The sequence below is a fragment of the Tachyglossus aculeatus genome, chromosome 21, assembly GCF_015852505.1.
Source record: "Tachyglossus aculeatus isolate mTacAcu1 chromosome 21, mTacAcu1.pri, whole genome shotgun sequence".
NCBI lineage: Eukaryota > Metazoa > Chordata > Mammalia > Monotremata > Tachyglossidae > Tachyglossus > Tachyglossus aculeatus.
Genome location: NC_052086.1, coordinates 49337431 through 49353762, shown reverse-complemented (window position 1 = coordinate 49353762; position 16332 = coordinate 49337431).

Sequence of the window (16332 nt, the reverse complement as noted above, 5' to 3'; positions counted from 1 at the left end):
GAGCGCAAGGATGTACTGGATAGTCAGCCTTCTCCCGACTTTACCATCACTGTAGACGGCACTACCATCCTTCCCGTCTACCAAGTCCGCAACCTTGGTGTCATCCTCGACTCTGCTCTCTCGTTCACCCCTCACATCCAGTCCGTCACCAAAACCTGCCGGTCTCACCTCTGCAACATTGCCAAGATTCACCCTTTCCTCTCCATCCACACCGCTACCTTGCTACTTCAATCTCTCATCCTATCCCGACTGGATTACTGCATCAGCCTCTTCTCTGATCTCCCATCCTCCTGTCTCCCCCATTTCAGTCTATACTTCATGCTGCTGCCCGGTTCATCTTTGTGCAGAAATTCTCTGGGCATGTTACTCCCCTCCTCAAAAATCTCCAGTGGCTACCAGTCAACCTACGCATCAAGCAAAAACTCCTCACTCTCGGCTTCAAGGCTCTCTGTCACCTTGCCCCCTCTTACCTCACCTCCCTTCTCTCCTTCTACAGCCCAGCCTGCACCCTCCCCTCCTCTGCCGCTAACCTCCTCACTGTACCTCGTTCTCCCCTGTCCTGCCGTCGACCCCAGGCCCACGTCCTCTCCCTGGCCTGGAATGCCCTCCCTCCGCACATCCTCCAAGCTAGCTCTTTTCCTCCCGTCAAAGCCCTACTGAGAGCTCACCTCCTCCAGGAGGCCTTCCCAGACAGAGCCCCCTTTTTCCTCCCCTCCTCCCCATCCCCCCTGCCCTACCTCCTTCCCCTCCCCACAGCACCTGTATATATGTTTGTACAGATTTATTACTCTATTTATTTTACTTGTACATATTTACTATTCAATATATTTTCCTAATGATGTGCATCTAGCTTTATTTCTATTTATTCTGATGACTTGACACCTGTCCACGTATTTTGTTTTGTTGTCTGTCTCCCCCTTCTAGACTGTGAGCCCTTTGTTGGGTAGGAACTGTCTCTATATGTTGCCAATTTGTACTTCCCAAGCTCTGAATACAGTGCTCTGCACACAGTAAGCACTTAATAAATATGATTGAATGAATGAATGATAGAGGACAGGCCTGGCAGTCGTAAGGTCATGGGTTCTAATTCGGGCTCTACCAGTTGTCTGCTACGTGACCTTGGCAAGTCACTTCACTTCTCTGCGCCTCAGTTACCTCCTCTGTAAAATGGGGTTTGAGACTGTGAGCCCCATAGGGGACAAGGACTGTGTCCAACCCGATTTGCTTCTATCCACCCCAGTGCTTAGTACAGTGTCCGACAGTAAGTGCTTAACAAATACCGTAATTATTGTTAATTATTATTATTACAATACAACAACACACTGACACATTCCCTGCCCACAGCGAGCTCCCCCAGGCATAGGACTGGACCCCATTTGTTCCTCGTTCCCTGTTCCTGGGCCCCCAGCCCCGACCCTTGACCCTGTCCCCAGCTCTTCACCCAGGTACCCTCTAGCACGGAAAAGGTATTTTAAGGCCGCACAGAGACGATTCTAATGCAGCAGTCCCATCATCCTTCTTTTTTTTTTTCATTTTTTTGGTAATAAGAACTTACTATGTGCCAAGCACTGTAATAATAATAATGGCATTTGTTTAGCGCTTGCTATGTGCAAAGCACTGTTCTAAGTGTTGGGGGGATACAAGGTAATCAGATTGTCCCACATGGGGCTCACGGTCTTAATCCCCATTTTACAGATGAGGTAACTGAGGCACACAAAATTTAATGAATTCCTTATCTGACATTTTATGCTATCTTAGTGCTTTGCTATTTTGGTCCAAGTAGGCATGGCTGTCGTTTCAGACTCTTTAGCCTCTGGATGCTCACTACTTTCCTGTTAGCATGGGACCCCTCTCAAAAGTCACCAATGACCTCCTGCTTGCCATATCCAACGGCTCATACTCTATCCTAATCCTCCTCGACCTCTCAGCTGCCTTTGACACTATGGACCACCCCCTTCTCCTCAACATGCTATCCAACCTTGGCTTCACAGACTCTGTCCCCTCCTGGTCTGGTTCTCCTCTTATCTCTCCGGTCATTCATTCTCAGTCTCTTTTGCAGGCTCCTCCTCCCCCTCCCATCCCCTTACTCTGGGGGTTCCCCGAGGTTCAGTGCTCGGTCCCCTTCTGCTCTCGATCTACACTCACTCCCTTGGTGACCTCATTTGCTCCCACGGCTTCAACTATCATCTCTACGCTGATGACACCCAAATCTACATCTCTGCCCCTGCTCTTTCCCCCTCCCTCCAGGCTCGCATAACCTCCTGCCTTCAGGACATCTCCATCTGGATGTCTGCCCGCCACCTAAAACTCAACATGTTCAAGACTGAACTCCTTGTCTTCCTTCCCAAGCCCTGCCCTCTCCCTGACTCTCCCATCACTGTTGACGGCACTACCATTCTTCCCGTCTCACAAGCCCGCAACCTTGGTGTCATCCTCGACTCCACTCTCTCATTCACCCCTCACATCCAAGCCGTCACCAAAACCTGCCGGTCTCAGCTCCGCAACATTGCTAAGATCCGCCCGTTCCTCTCCATCCAAACCGCTAACCTGCTCATTCAAGCTTTCATCCTAACCCGTCTGGACTACTTTATCAGCCTCCTCTCTGATCTCCCATCCTCGTGTCTCTCGCCACTTCAATCCATACTTCATGCTGCTGCCCGGATTGTCTTTGTCCAGAAACGCTCTGGGCATGTTACTCCCCTCCTCAAAAATCTCCAGTGGCTACCAATCAATCTGCACATCAGGCAGAAACTCCTCACCCTCGGCTTCAAGGCTCTCCATCACCTCGCTCCCTCCTACCTCACCTCCCTTCTGTCCTTCTACAGCCCAGCCCGCACCCTCTGCTCCTCTGCCGCTAATCTCCTCACCATGCCTCGTTCTCGTCTGTCCCGCCATTGACCCCCCGCCCACGTCATCCCCCTGGCCTGGAATGCCCTCCTTCTGCCCATCCACCAAGCTAGCTCTCTTCCTCCCTTCAAGGCCCTACTGAGAGTTCACCTCCTCCAGGAGGCCTTTCCAGACTGAGCCCTTTCCTTCCTCTCCCCCTCCCCATCCCCCCATCTTACCTCCTTCCCTTCCCCACAGCACCTGTATATATGTATATATGTTTGTACATATTCATTACTCTATTTATTTTACTTGTACATATCTATTCTATTTATTTTATTTTGTTAATATGTTTGGTTTTGTTCTGTCTCTCCCTTCTAGACTGTTAGCCCACTGTTGGGTAGGGACTGTCTCTATATGTTGCCAACCTGTACTACCCAAGCGCTTAGTACAGTGCTCTGCACACAGTAAGCTCTCAATAAATACGATTGATTGATTGATTGAGTAGTTACAAGATAATCGGATTGGACACAGTCCCTTAACTCCCATTGTACAGATGAAGTAGTTGAGACATAGAGAAATTACAGTCTAGAGCAAGATAAATCTTGATAAGGTGACAAAGGAAGGGTAGCTTGCATGAAGTTAAGGATTATGAGAAGCAGCACGGTGTAATGGATAGAGCACGGTCCTGGGAGTCAGAAAGTAATAATAATTATGGTATTTGTTAAGCGCTTACTATGTGCCAAGCACTATTCTAAGCGCTGGGGTAGATACAAGGTAATCATGTTGTCCCACGTGGGGTTCACTGTCTTAAGACCCATTTTACGATGAGGTAACTGAGGCCCAGAGAAGTGAAGTGATTTGTCCAAGGTCACACAGCAGACAAGTGGCGGAGTCAGGATTAGAATTCACATCCTCTGACTCCCAAGCCCAGGCTCTTTCCACTAAGCCAGGTTGCTTCATTCATTTATTCATTCATTCAATTGTATTTATTGAGTGCTTACTGTGTGCAGAGCACTGTACTAAGTGCTTGGGAAGTACAAGTTGGCAACATATAGAGACGGTCCCTACCCAACAGCAGGCTCACAGTCTAGAAGGGGGAGACAGACAACAAACCATATTAACAAAATAAAATAAATAGAATAAATATGTACAAGTAAAATAAATAGAGTAATAAATATGTACAAACATATATACATATATACAGGTGCTGTGGGGAGGGGAAGGAGGTAAGACAGGGGATGAGGAGGGGGAGAGGAAGGAGGGGGCTCAGTCTAGGAAGGCCTTCTGCAGGAGGTGAGCTCTCAGTAGGGCTTTGAAGGGAAGAAGAGAGCTAGCATGGCAGATGTGCAGAGGGAGGGCATTCCAGGCCAGGGGGATGATGTGGGCCGGGGGTCGACAGCGGGACAGGCGAGAACAAGGCACAATAAGGAAGTTAGCGGCAGAGGAGCGGAGGGTGTGGGCTGGGCTGTAGAAGGAAAAAAGGGAGGTAAGGTAGGAGGGGGCGAGGTGATGGACAGCCTTGAAGCTGAACACTGGCTCTGCCACTTGTCTGCTGTGTGACCTTGGGCAAGTCATTTCATTTCTCCAGGCCTCAGTTGCATCACCTAGAAAATAGGGATTGAGACTGTGAGCCCCATGTGGGACAGGGACTGTGTCCAACTGATTTTCTTGTATCCACCCCAGCACTTAGTACAGTGTCTTGCACATAGTAAACACTTAACAAATACCATAATTAATTAAGTTAAGAGACTTGCCCAAGACTACACAACGGTCAAATGGTGGGTCTGGAATTAGAACCCAGATCTTCTGACTCCCAAGCCCATTCTCTTTTTACTAGGTCTCCCTGTTTCTCATAATAATCCTTTACTTCATGCAAGCTATCCTTCCCTTGTCATCTTGTCAAGATTTACCTTGTCTCAAGACTGTAACCTAGTTTTTTATGGCATCTGTTAAGTGTTTATTATGTGCCAGGCACAGTACTAAGCACTGGGGTAGATACATGTTAATCAGCCTGGACAGAGTCCATGTCCCACGTGGAGCTCACAGTCTTAATCTCCATTATACAGATAAGGTAATTGAGGCACAGAGAAGTTAAGTGATTTGCCCAAGGTCAAACAGCAGAAAAGTGGCATATCCGGAATTAGAACCCAGGTCCTTATAAATCCCGGGCCTATGGTCTATCTTCTAGGCCATTCTACTCCTTGCTGTGGGCAGGGAACATATCCATCAATTCTGTTATATTGTACTCTCCCAAAGGCTTAGTATAGTGCTCTGCACACTGTACACACTCAATAAATGTTACCAAAGGATTAACTGATCAGTGGATCCTGGGATTAGAGCTGAGAATTTACCTGGTGAACCTTGTCTTTTCTTAGACCACAGGGAAAGAAAGCTGGGCTAAATGGCCATAGGATTTCCCCAGATTCCCTGTATGAGACTGACCAAACAGATCACAGTCATCATCTTTGAAGCAGCTTCACTGGACAGTCTCTGAATACTCCTCTGGCACCTCCATCTTCCAACTAAGCTGTCTAAAAGTTAGAGAAGTTAACTTTGTAGTTGGGGAGGTCAGGTTCAAGGCTCCAGGGCTGGCTAGGAAATGTATGCTCCTAATGAATAAGGGAGTTTGAAGATCAAACAGATGGCCTTCCTCTGAGAGGAGGTCATATTTCATGTGTGTTCTCTCCATATTTCAATTGGCCGTGGGTTGGATAGCCTGAGATGAGGTAAACAGGAAGAGTTAGATGGTGTATGGAAAAATGCGTAGGGGAAAGAGGAGATAAAGATGAAACAGCCAGAGGCCAAGACAAAAACAAACAGGAAATATGTGAGAGGATGAAAATTTATGCTCCAAGAAGTGATGATTAGGCATCCACCAGCCTGAAAAATCACCTACCATGGTTTGTCAGAAAAAGCTGAAATAGAATTTTGTGCACAGGATTCCCAATGTTGCAGTGGAGGAGGGCCATTTAACAGGTGGGATGCTGGTTGGTGAGTTGGAAAATAAATTTAATATATCAAAAAACAGCAAGGAGCAATAAATATAACCTCCCACAGCATCACTCTTTTTGGCTACTATTATAGCATCTAAAAACATTTTACTACTATCACCATTTTTCTTGTTATTTAATAATTAATGATTTAAGTGTGTGGCCCATAGAGGGGATTTAATTTTAGTAAGATTTTGAAGATGGGAAGAATAGGTGGAGGGAGTTGTAGGCTAGAGGGATGACATAAGCAAGGAGTGGTCAGCAAGACAGATGAGATTGAGATGCAGTCAGCAGGGAGATGTTGAAGGAGCTGACTGGATTGTAGTGGTCGATTAGTGAGGTTAAATAGGAAGGGGAGAGCTTATTAAGTGCCATAAAGGAGTTTCTATTTGATATGGGGGCGGATGGGCAACCTCTGGAGGTTTTTGAGGAGTTGGGAGACGTGGACTGAACTTTCTTCGATGATTAGAGAGTGAAGAGAAAAGATTGTACATTATATCCATAGCTGGTTGGCAGCCAAATTTCTAATTAGCCACCTTCACTTAATGAAACTGTATAATTGCCTAATGAACATGCATAATGAATTACCCGAATATCAACAGATAACTCTCCATCCGCATTTATCTGTGGTGAAAAAAGTATCGTAGCTCATGAAGGAGAGGGGTAGAGAGGGCATTTTATTAGCAGAGGCTGCATCAGTGATCAGATCAGAGAACAATACAATCGATTGAGAAGTGAATGGTAGAAGTAAGAAGACACTCCCAAGTGCTTAAGAAAAGGTTGTGCTTTCTTCCATTAATACTCCAGATCTCAGAAGGTTTTTGGGATGATTTACAGCTGGAAAAATGGGAAGGAGTTGTGTGATTTTGGACTTCCCACTAATATTCCTCTGATCTATTAGATTGCAAAGCATGTTGTAACCAGACACCTAGTACAGGGGTTTGCAAACAAAAGACTCTCAATTAATACTGTTGATAAGAAAGTTTTCTTTCAAATTTTAATGAGTCCATTTTGGAAATTAGTTTGCATGCATATCAAGGAAAATAGTGGAGCCTGAGAGAACAGGAAAACCATAGTGTGAAGTAGAAAATAGATAAGAATTGATTAATTGTTCCCCCTTTTTGGTTTATGGCACTCATTCTTGAGTAAAACGGAAAGACCCTCCCGCAGGTTCTCTTTCGCCTGGCCTTGGTGCTTCAGTTCAGGGGAGATGCAATGACCCATGACTGCCACTCATCACCAAGAAGAAGCTGTCTATGCTTCAAAAGAGTCCAGCTGATGTTCTTTAGGGAGCACCTGGAACCAGCAGCCCTCCTTTGGGAAATGATGAGAGAAGCATGCTGCTAGCAACACCTGTCCCTCCGTCCTGCCTCTTGGCACCCGACTTCGTAGATTTCTGTTCAGAAGGATGGACGCTGCATGGGATCTGTAGATTCTGCTTGGGGGAGGAGTCTTTCTTTACTCCCTAGAATAACAGTGCATTCATAGTGGTAGTAGCAACAGTAGTACTAGTAGTAGCAGTAGTGGTAGAGAAGCAGAGTGGCTTTGTTGATAGAGCATAGGCCTGGGGGTCAGAAAGACCTGGCCTTTAATCCAGGCTCTACCACCTGTCTGCTATGTGACCTTGGGCAAGTCAATTAACTTCTCTGAGCCTCAGTTCCCTCATATGTAAAATGGGAATTCAGACAGTGAGCCTTATGTGGGACAGGGACTGTGTCCAACCTGATTAGCTTGTATCTACCTCAGTACTTAGAACAGTGCCTGGCATATAGTAAGTGCTTAACAAATACCACAAGTATCATTAGTAGTAGTAGCAGCAGCAGCAGCATTTATTGAGCACCTTCCGGTTGTGGTCCACTGTACTGGGAACTTGGGAAGTGCATAATTTTTACAAAATGACATTTTACCTGTTGGCAAAGAGCTTACAGTCCAATAGGGGAGACAAAAATGTTTTCAATTTGAGTGGTCAAAGTAAATAAGTACCCAAATATACTTGAGTACTAAGGAAGGTGTAAATAAGTTTGCCTTGCGGATAAAGGGTTGTAACAACTGTGCAGGGGAAAAACATTAACCTGTTGCAGAATAATAACAACAGCAGCTGACATGAGGAGAGGATTGTGCGAGAGACTCCATCACTCTCAGATGAGAGGTCTGCCCATCCCGATGATCAGTTCTTTGGAAAGGGGCCAATTAAGTGCAATTCCTCATCCCAGAACCAAGGAAATCCTGGTCCCAATAACTGATCTTTGGGAACTCCGTGACCGGCCTGGTCCTGTGGACCAAATTCTACAGTGCTTAGGAAGCAGCTACTGGGGGCCAAACAATTGGAAAACATATAGAAAGGGTCAAAATATGTAGCCTCTGCCCTCAGAGAGTTTCCAATCTAATAGTGGTGGGAAGAGGGCAGTAGAAATACTTTGATTAATGTGCAATAGTTAAAAGAGAGAATAGGAATATAAACACACATCTAAATTCAATCAAGTACAAATAAAACAAAAACATAAAAAATGAGTGATGAGATAGTTAAAGGGAGAGCATGACTAGGAAGTAGAAATGATTAAATGGGGCATGTCTCTTGGAAGAGATGACTTTTTACTCAGGTTTTGAGGGAAGGGAGGACTGCAAAGAGGAGGAACTGGAGCCTGGTTTGAGCTGATAATGGAAAGTGGGGGCAAGCAAGGTCAGGAGCAGAAACTCCCAAGTCGAGTTTCTAACTTTCCATCCTAATCGACAATCCTACCATCCCCCCTGTCACAGAAGCCTGTGAATTTGGTGTCATCTTTGACCCTTCTCTGCCTTTACACACTTATATTCTGTTGGTTGCTAAATCCTGTCAGTTTTCCCTCCACAGTATTTCTCCATTCCACCCTTTCCTCTCCATCCAAATGGCCATCACCCTGGTTCAAGTTTATGCTGCTTCCCGACTCTTCACTGATCTAGATCATCTTTCTAAAAAGCCATTTGAAACATGTCTGTCTATTCCTCAGGCCATAAGGTTCTCCCCCAGCTCTTTCAACCTCTATTTCATTTTACCTACTACTCCCCATTTTATGCTCTTCATTCCTCCTAAGAAAACTTTCTTATTATCACTTGCTTTCAATTCTCCTGCCTCTGCCTCCACATTCATGTCCTTCTTCCTCTCTGAAAGTCCCATCCCCCATGAAATCCCACCTACTCCAGGAAGCACACCCCCAGATTAATTACCACCACCTCAGGTCATATGATGTCAACAGTCTCACCCACTCCCCCCTTGTCACTTAGGTTTAAATTGATTTATTTATTTTTCCATTCCTGTGCTCTTGCCAGTTATATCTATGCCTGTCCTCCCACTCCACTATTTGTAAATCATTAATGTTAGCCTTTCTCCTCTGTTAGATTGTATAAGCTCCTTAAAGGCATGAATTGTGTCCTTTACTTTTATTGTACTCTGCACAGTGCTTTGCATGATGTGGGCACTAAATAAATATTTTGGAGTGACTTAATGGGGAGAATTTGTAAATGGATTTAATCCAGCCCTATTTCCAAGGAGGGATATTCATCTGTCTGTCTGTGCTGTGCCCTCTGGTGGTCAGGAGGTGTCACTGTCGCCTTTTCCGCATTAAATAAAGCTCAGATCCCAGAGAATCTTATGCAATTCCCAAGGGCACAACAGTTTTGCAGGGAGCAGCTTCCCCAGAAATGAAAGGATTTTGAGAAAATCAGCTCACCTGCCGAGGTACCCTCTGAACTAATAGCCAGGCCTGTATATTTAATATCCAGTACCGATCTTATTGCTGACTGTGAGCCCGCTGTTGGGTAGGGACCGTCTCTATATGTTGCCAACTTGTACTTCCCAAGCACTTAGTACAGTGCTCTGCACACAGTAAGGGCTCAATAAATACGATTGACTGAATACAATTTCTAAGTTCTTACCCTGAAAGCTGAGCACTTGTTGCCCTGGGCATTCATTCATTCAATCGTATTTATTGAGCACTTACTGTGTGCAGAGCACTCTACTAAGCGCTTGAGCACTATACTAAGCACTTGGCATAATTGCATAATGGGCATATTATGCAATTATAATAGGCATAATTGCAAAAGAATGCTGCCACTTCTCTATCTGTGGGACCTGGTGGAAAGAAAAAAACAAATTTAGCTCCAGAGTAAGGGATTCCCCCAAACCAAGAATGGATCAAAGGGATGTCTGCTTTAATTTACTGATTTCATTTAACTTCGGTTGGATGACAGTTTACCTTTTATTGAGCAACAACAGTGCACCCCACCAAAAAAGGTGAAATGTCATTAGAATTGTCATCTGAACAAGAGTGAGACATTATATGAAGAAGGGAAGGACATATCTGTAAGGGAGAGGATAGATGAGATTCTGTAAGCCTATTTCAATGTCGGTGCATTTTGTTATAATAATAATAATTATGGTATTTATTAAGCACTTGGTGCCAGGCACTGCGCTAAGCACTGGGGTGGTTAGAGCAAATTGGGTTGGACACAGTCCCAGTCCCATGTGGAGCTCACAGTTACAATTCCCATTTTACAGATGAGGTAACTGAGGCCCAGAGAAGTGAATTGATTTGCCCAAGGTCACACAGCGGACAAGAGGCAGAGCCAGGGTTAGAACCCATAACCTTTTGACTCCAAGTCTGTGCTCTATCCACTATACCATGCTGCTTCTTTATCATTGGTCCCTTCTAGCGTCTAGACAGTGTTCCTACCTGGTGTTATTTTGAACATCTATATTTCATGGAATGGATAAGGAGAGTCTTTCATTTACTGGGGGACAGTTGACTAGACTACAGCTTCTGTCATCTTGTGATTGTCATGAGAACATTTTTGAACTCTATTATCCCATGACATGTAATGTCTTTATGACTGAATTCTCCCTTCTCAAGGTTCATAGTCTGCTAAAAAACGCAGGATAACAAGAGTGAGCCAGAGAAAAAGAAAGCTAGTATTGTATTCTCCCAAATGCTGAGTACAGTGCTCTGCACATATTAAGAGCTCAATAAATGCCACTGATTGATTGAGAAACGACACCCCCAGGAAGGGGTAAGAAAACAAATACTTACAAATGCACACATATGTAATCACACATACACTTAAAAGACATTCATTCATTCAATCGTATTTATTGAGCACTTACTTTGTGCAGAGCACTGTACTAAGTGCTTGGAAAGTACAATTCAGCAATAAAGAGAGACAATCTCTGCCCACACCGTGCTTAGAAGGGGGGAGACAGACATCGAAACAAGTGAACAGGCATTAGTATAAATAGAGTTATCGATATATACACATCAAAACAAGTAAACAGGCAGAATCACTCATTCACCAAGACATCTTCAATACCAGGCAAGTCAGCCACAGCCGCAGCACCAGGTAAGAGCTGAAGACAGGCGGCCAATGTGACACATTCTCTCCTCTCACAATTACCATATTCACCCTGACAGCCCAGGCCATTTCCACAGGCTGTTTAAATATTTCTGCCAAAGCCATAACTGCAGGCTTTTTGGTTAAGCTGGAAATTGTGGGGAATACTCTTAGGATCTAGCCCTGGATATTGAATCATTAGCAGTAGGGCAGGCTGCAAACACTAACAGCCCATCCTCTACTACATTGCTACTGACCCGTCTGGGTTGTATTAGCTCATCCTCTAGACTGTAAGTTCGCTGTGGGCAGGGAACATTTCTGTTTATTGTTGTATTGTACTCTCCCAAGCACTTAGTACAGTGCTCCACACATAGTAAATGCTGCATAAATACAATTGAATGAATAATGAATGAATATTTCTTACCACCTCCATCGCTTCTGTAACCTGGTGGTCCCCAACTGGTGGCTAAAAGTAGGACTTTGGGAGATCTCAATCAATCAATCAGGGGTATTTCTGAGCACTTACTGTATGTGGAGCACTTGGGAAAGTATAGTACACAGCGTTGGAAGACACTTAACCACTGTATTTTTGGGTGCTGGAACATGTGACCCAAATTAGGGCATGTCCCTCCTAATTTGGGGCACCTGATAACCTAACATCAGAACTTCCACCATTTAAAAAATGCCTGCATTTCTTTGGGCATTTTACTTATCAGCAAATTGACACCTTGCCCTCAAAAACCTGATAATTCAAAAAAACATGCAGAGGAGTGAAAGGAAAAGAGGGTACACCTTCTCCAGATTCCCACTGTGAATCTCAGCCTGCGGTGTCAGTTTTCGGGGCCGTCAATCCGGCACCTTTCGGCAGCATTGAATTCAAACAAAACAATAAGAAAGCTTTGAGCAGATTTATGATCAAAACATGCTGAAAGAAGTTCTAATATATTCTTTCAACAATTTGCACATCATGAACCTGTTATTCCCACACCTTTCCTTGGATTTTTTTAAATTACAAGGTTAAACAGGTGGAATTACCCACACTGACAGGTATTTTATAAATAAATGTGCAGATAGTCATTCCCTCCCAAACTGCTTGCAGCTTAGCAAGACTTGGTTTTTCTTTCCCACTGAATTTCTCAAGGCAGCTGTAACCCTTCTGCCCTCACCCTCTTATGCAGAGTATACTGACTCCTCAGTGGACACCCCTACTCTCAAACAAGAGTTAAGGGTAGTTTATTGAGACTTAGAAGGACCACTCCAACTTCCTCTGTAGTTCCCCAATTTTCCCACCATACAATGCAGCAATCATTCAGTTGTATTTATTAAGCACTTACTGTGGGCAGAGCACTGTACCAAGTGCTTGGGAGAGTACAATATAACATTACTTCTCACAGCTACTGGTTGGGTAATTGATGGAGTAGGAGCTGTCCTCCAGGTGGCACTGAGTCCATATCCGTGTCACAAAAATTCCCCCTCATGGTGGTGCTGAGTCCAAGCTATGGAACCCAACTCTTTTTCTGTCCCAGGCAACAGTGGCAGCTGCAGAATTGGGGACGATGGAGTTTTTCATGGATTCCACACAGGGAAGCACTTATTCTAACTTTCCCACCACCGTGGATGGCACAACCATCCTTCCTGTCTCACAAGCCCACAACCTTGGTGTCATCCTTGACTCCGCTCTCTCATTCACCCCACACATCCAATCTGTCACCAAATCCTGCTGGTCTCACCTTCACATCATCAAGATCCCCCCTTTCCTCTCCACCATATCGCTACCACATTAGTCCAAACACTCATCCTATCCAAACTGGATTAAGGCATCAGCCTCTTTTCTGACCGCCCAACCTCCTGTCTCCCCCACTTCAGTCCATACTTTACTCTGCTGCCTGGAATATCTTTCTACAGAAACGTTAAGGGCATTACACTCCCCTCCTCAAAAATCTCCAGTGGTTGCCTGTCAACCTCCATATCAAACAAAAGCTCCTCACTATTGGCTTCAAACCTCTCCATCACCTTGCCCCTTCTTACCTCACCTCTCTTCTCTCCTTTTACAGCCCAACCTGCACACTCCACTCCTCTGGTGCTAATCTTCTCACTGTGCCTCGATCTTGCCTGTCCCACTGTCGACCCGTGGCCCACATCCTACCTCTGGCCTGGAAGGCCCTTCCTCCTCAAATCCTCCAAACAATCACTCTTCCCCCCTTCAAAGCCCTACTGAAGGCTCACCTCCTCCAAGAGGCTTTCCCAAACTAAGTCCCCCTTTTTCTCGGCTCCCCTTCCCTTCCGCGTCACCTCGACTCACTCTGTTTGCCCTTCCCTCTCCCCCACCCCTCAGCACTTATGTATATATGTATATATCTGTAATTCTATTTATTGATGCCTGTTTACTTGTTTCGATGTGCATATATCTGTAATTTGAGAAGCAGCCTGGCTTAGTGGAAAGAGCCCGGGCGTGGGAGTCAGAAATCATTAATATTATTATTAATAGTTCTATTTATTTATATTGATGCCTGTTTACTTGTGTTTTGATGTCTGTCTCCCCCCTTTAAAGATTGTAAGCCTGGTGTGGGCAGGGATTGTCTCTACTGCTGAATTGTACTTTCCAAGTGCTTAGTATATTACTCTGCATACAGTAAGCACTCAGTAAGTACACTTGAATAAATAAAGGAAAGAAATTCTGGTTCTAGGGGTGAGGCGTGTGCATGCAGAAACTCTGGTCGTAACCCCAGAATCTGTCTGGTACAGGACAAACTCATTCTTAAAAAAAATATAGTATGTGTTAAGCGTTCTTAAAAAAAATATAGTATGTGTTAAGCGCTTACTGTGTGACAGGCACTGTTTAAGCACTATGGTAGATACAAGTTAATCAGGTTGGACACCGCCCCTATCCCACAAAGGGCTCATAGTCTTAATCTCCATTTTACAGATGAGGTTACTGAGGCACAGAGAAGTGAAGTGACTTACCCAGCAGCCAAGTGATGGAGCCGGGATAATCTAATAAGGGCAAGGAGAGCCCCATCTAGCCTGTTGTGTGACCTTGGGCAAGTCACTTAACTTTTCTGTGCCTCAGTTTCCTTATCTGCAGAATGGAAATTCAATACCAGTTCCCCCCTACTTAGACTGTGAGCTCCATGTAGGACTTGATTATCTTGTATCTTCCCCAGCATTTAATACAGTGCTTGACACATAGTAAGTGCTTAATAAATGTCACAGTTATTGTTATTATTTTTAGTATAAATGTTGTCTTCCTCCAGGCTATGCCCTGAAGATCAATGAAAATGACAAGAGCACCCGTTTGGGCCCCAGTATCCAGTGTGGGGACAAAAACAGCCATTAATTTTTCAGCTCCATTTCTGAATCATCTCCATGTTCCTGGGGTGAGTAGGCTAGTTGTGGCTGCCTAGCCTTCTCCCAAAGACATGAAATTAGGGTGAATTAGCTTCTCCTTCACAGGATTGAGAATGAACCCCCTCTTCCATTTGATGTCTCTGCTTCCCAGATCTACTCTTTTGAAGGAGAAATTGTCATTGGCTGGCTTTAAATTTAAGAGAAGCTGTTGGGGTGAAAATTATGCAAGCATAGGTAGCTTTGTACTAGCTAGGAAGAGTTAAATTAATAATGAATGTTCTTTTCATGTTTTCCTGTAAAACATTTGCATATTGCTTTCTTTCTCCCCAGTTCTCTCTTCATTGCTCTATTTCTCTTTCTCTCCCTTTTTCTATCTTGAATGCTTCTTCAGTGATATTTCTCTATTTGTAGTTCAGTATGTGGCTCTAAGGAAGTAGTGATGCCTCTTTGTTCCTGTTGTCCTGGAACTGAGTAAACTTTTGATGGCAAAGATGAAGACACAAGAGTTTTCACACTGTGGAAACACTAAACCTGTGTCTATCTAAGTGATCCTGAAAACTAAGTCTTTGTCCCATCACTTCTCATTAGCAAAGAGGCCAAAGTTCTGACCCTGTTTATAGTAGTAATAGTAATAGTAGTAATAGTAGTAGTAGGAGGAGGAGGAGGACAAGGAGGAGGAGTGTAGCATTTATTGAGTGCCCACTTGGTGTGGTGCCCTACACTAAGCACTTGGAAGATACAGAATTAAGAAGTGGCACATTCCCTGCCCACAAAAAGCTTACATTCTAGTGAGGGAGAGAAAGGCAGAACTAATGCAACTCTTGAAATTCCTGAAGCCTGGAAGTTGATGGGTTAGTGTACTGCTGATATAGGAATCTCTGAATATTAATCCTAGAGTAGCATTGGCTATTTCTGACTTTTGCTGGCCAGTCAGCCATATTCCTGCCCCAATGGGTAATGTCCAGAGTCCCAGTAAAGAATGAGGCTCGAGAGATCCTGGAAATGCTTGACCCAATGAGTAGTGTGAATAATAATAATAATAATAATTCTGGTATTTGTTAAGCACTTACTATGTGCCAAGCACTGTACTAAGCACTGGGGTGGATACAAGTAAATTGGGTTGGACACAGTCCCTGTCCCATATGGGACTCACAGTTTCAATCCCCATTTTATGGATGAGGTTACTGAGGCACAGAGAAGTTAAGATAAATCCAAGGTCACAAAGCAGACAAGTGATGGCTCCAGGATTAGACACAATGACTCCCGGGTGCATTCCCTATCCATTATGCCATGCTACTTGAATCTTTCACCAATGATTCTAGATTTTAACTAGACAAAAGGAAGAAAATCTTCTTTTACATTATGCTTCTGGCCATAGCATGTGTTTTCAAGGTCTTTCTGGAAAAGCAGACAGTGGATTATCAATCAGTGCTATTTATTGTTTTACTACTGTTTGTGGAGAGTCCTGAACTAAGAGTTTGGAAGAGTACAACAAAAGCATAAACAATGATTCCATTGCAAGACATTTACAGTCTAATTAGTGAGATATATAGATATAAATTGTTCATAACAATTTATTTCCCTGCCTCTCTCAATAACATGAATATTTTTTACAAATAGAAGAGACTTAAATACTGAAGTGTACAATTGAATAAGCAGATATACAAAATTCTTCTCTCCTGAAGAAAAAAGTATTGGGAGGAAGGGAGAGGGTGTTGGAAGAAGGGAAAGGGATTGGTAAAAAGGAAAGGGTTTGGGAGAACCATCAGTCATGCGAATCTCGTCTGTTTCATGAGAAACTGCC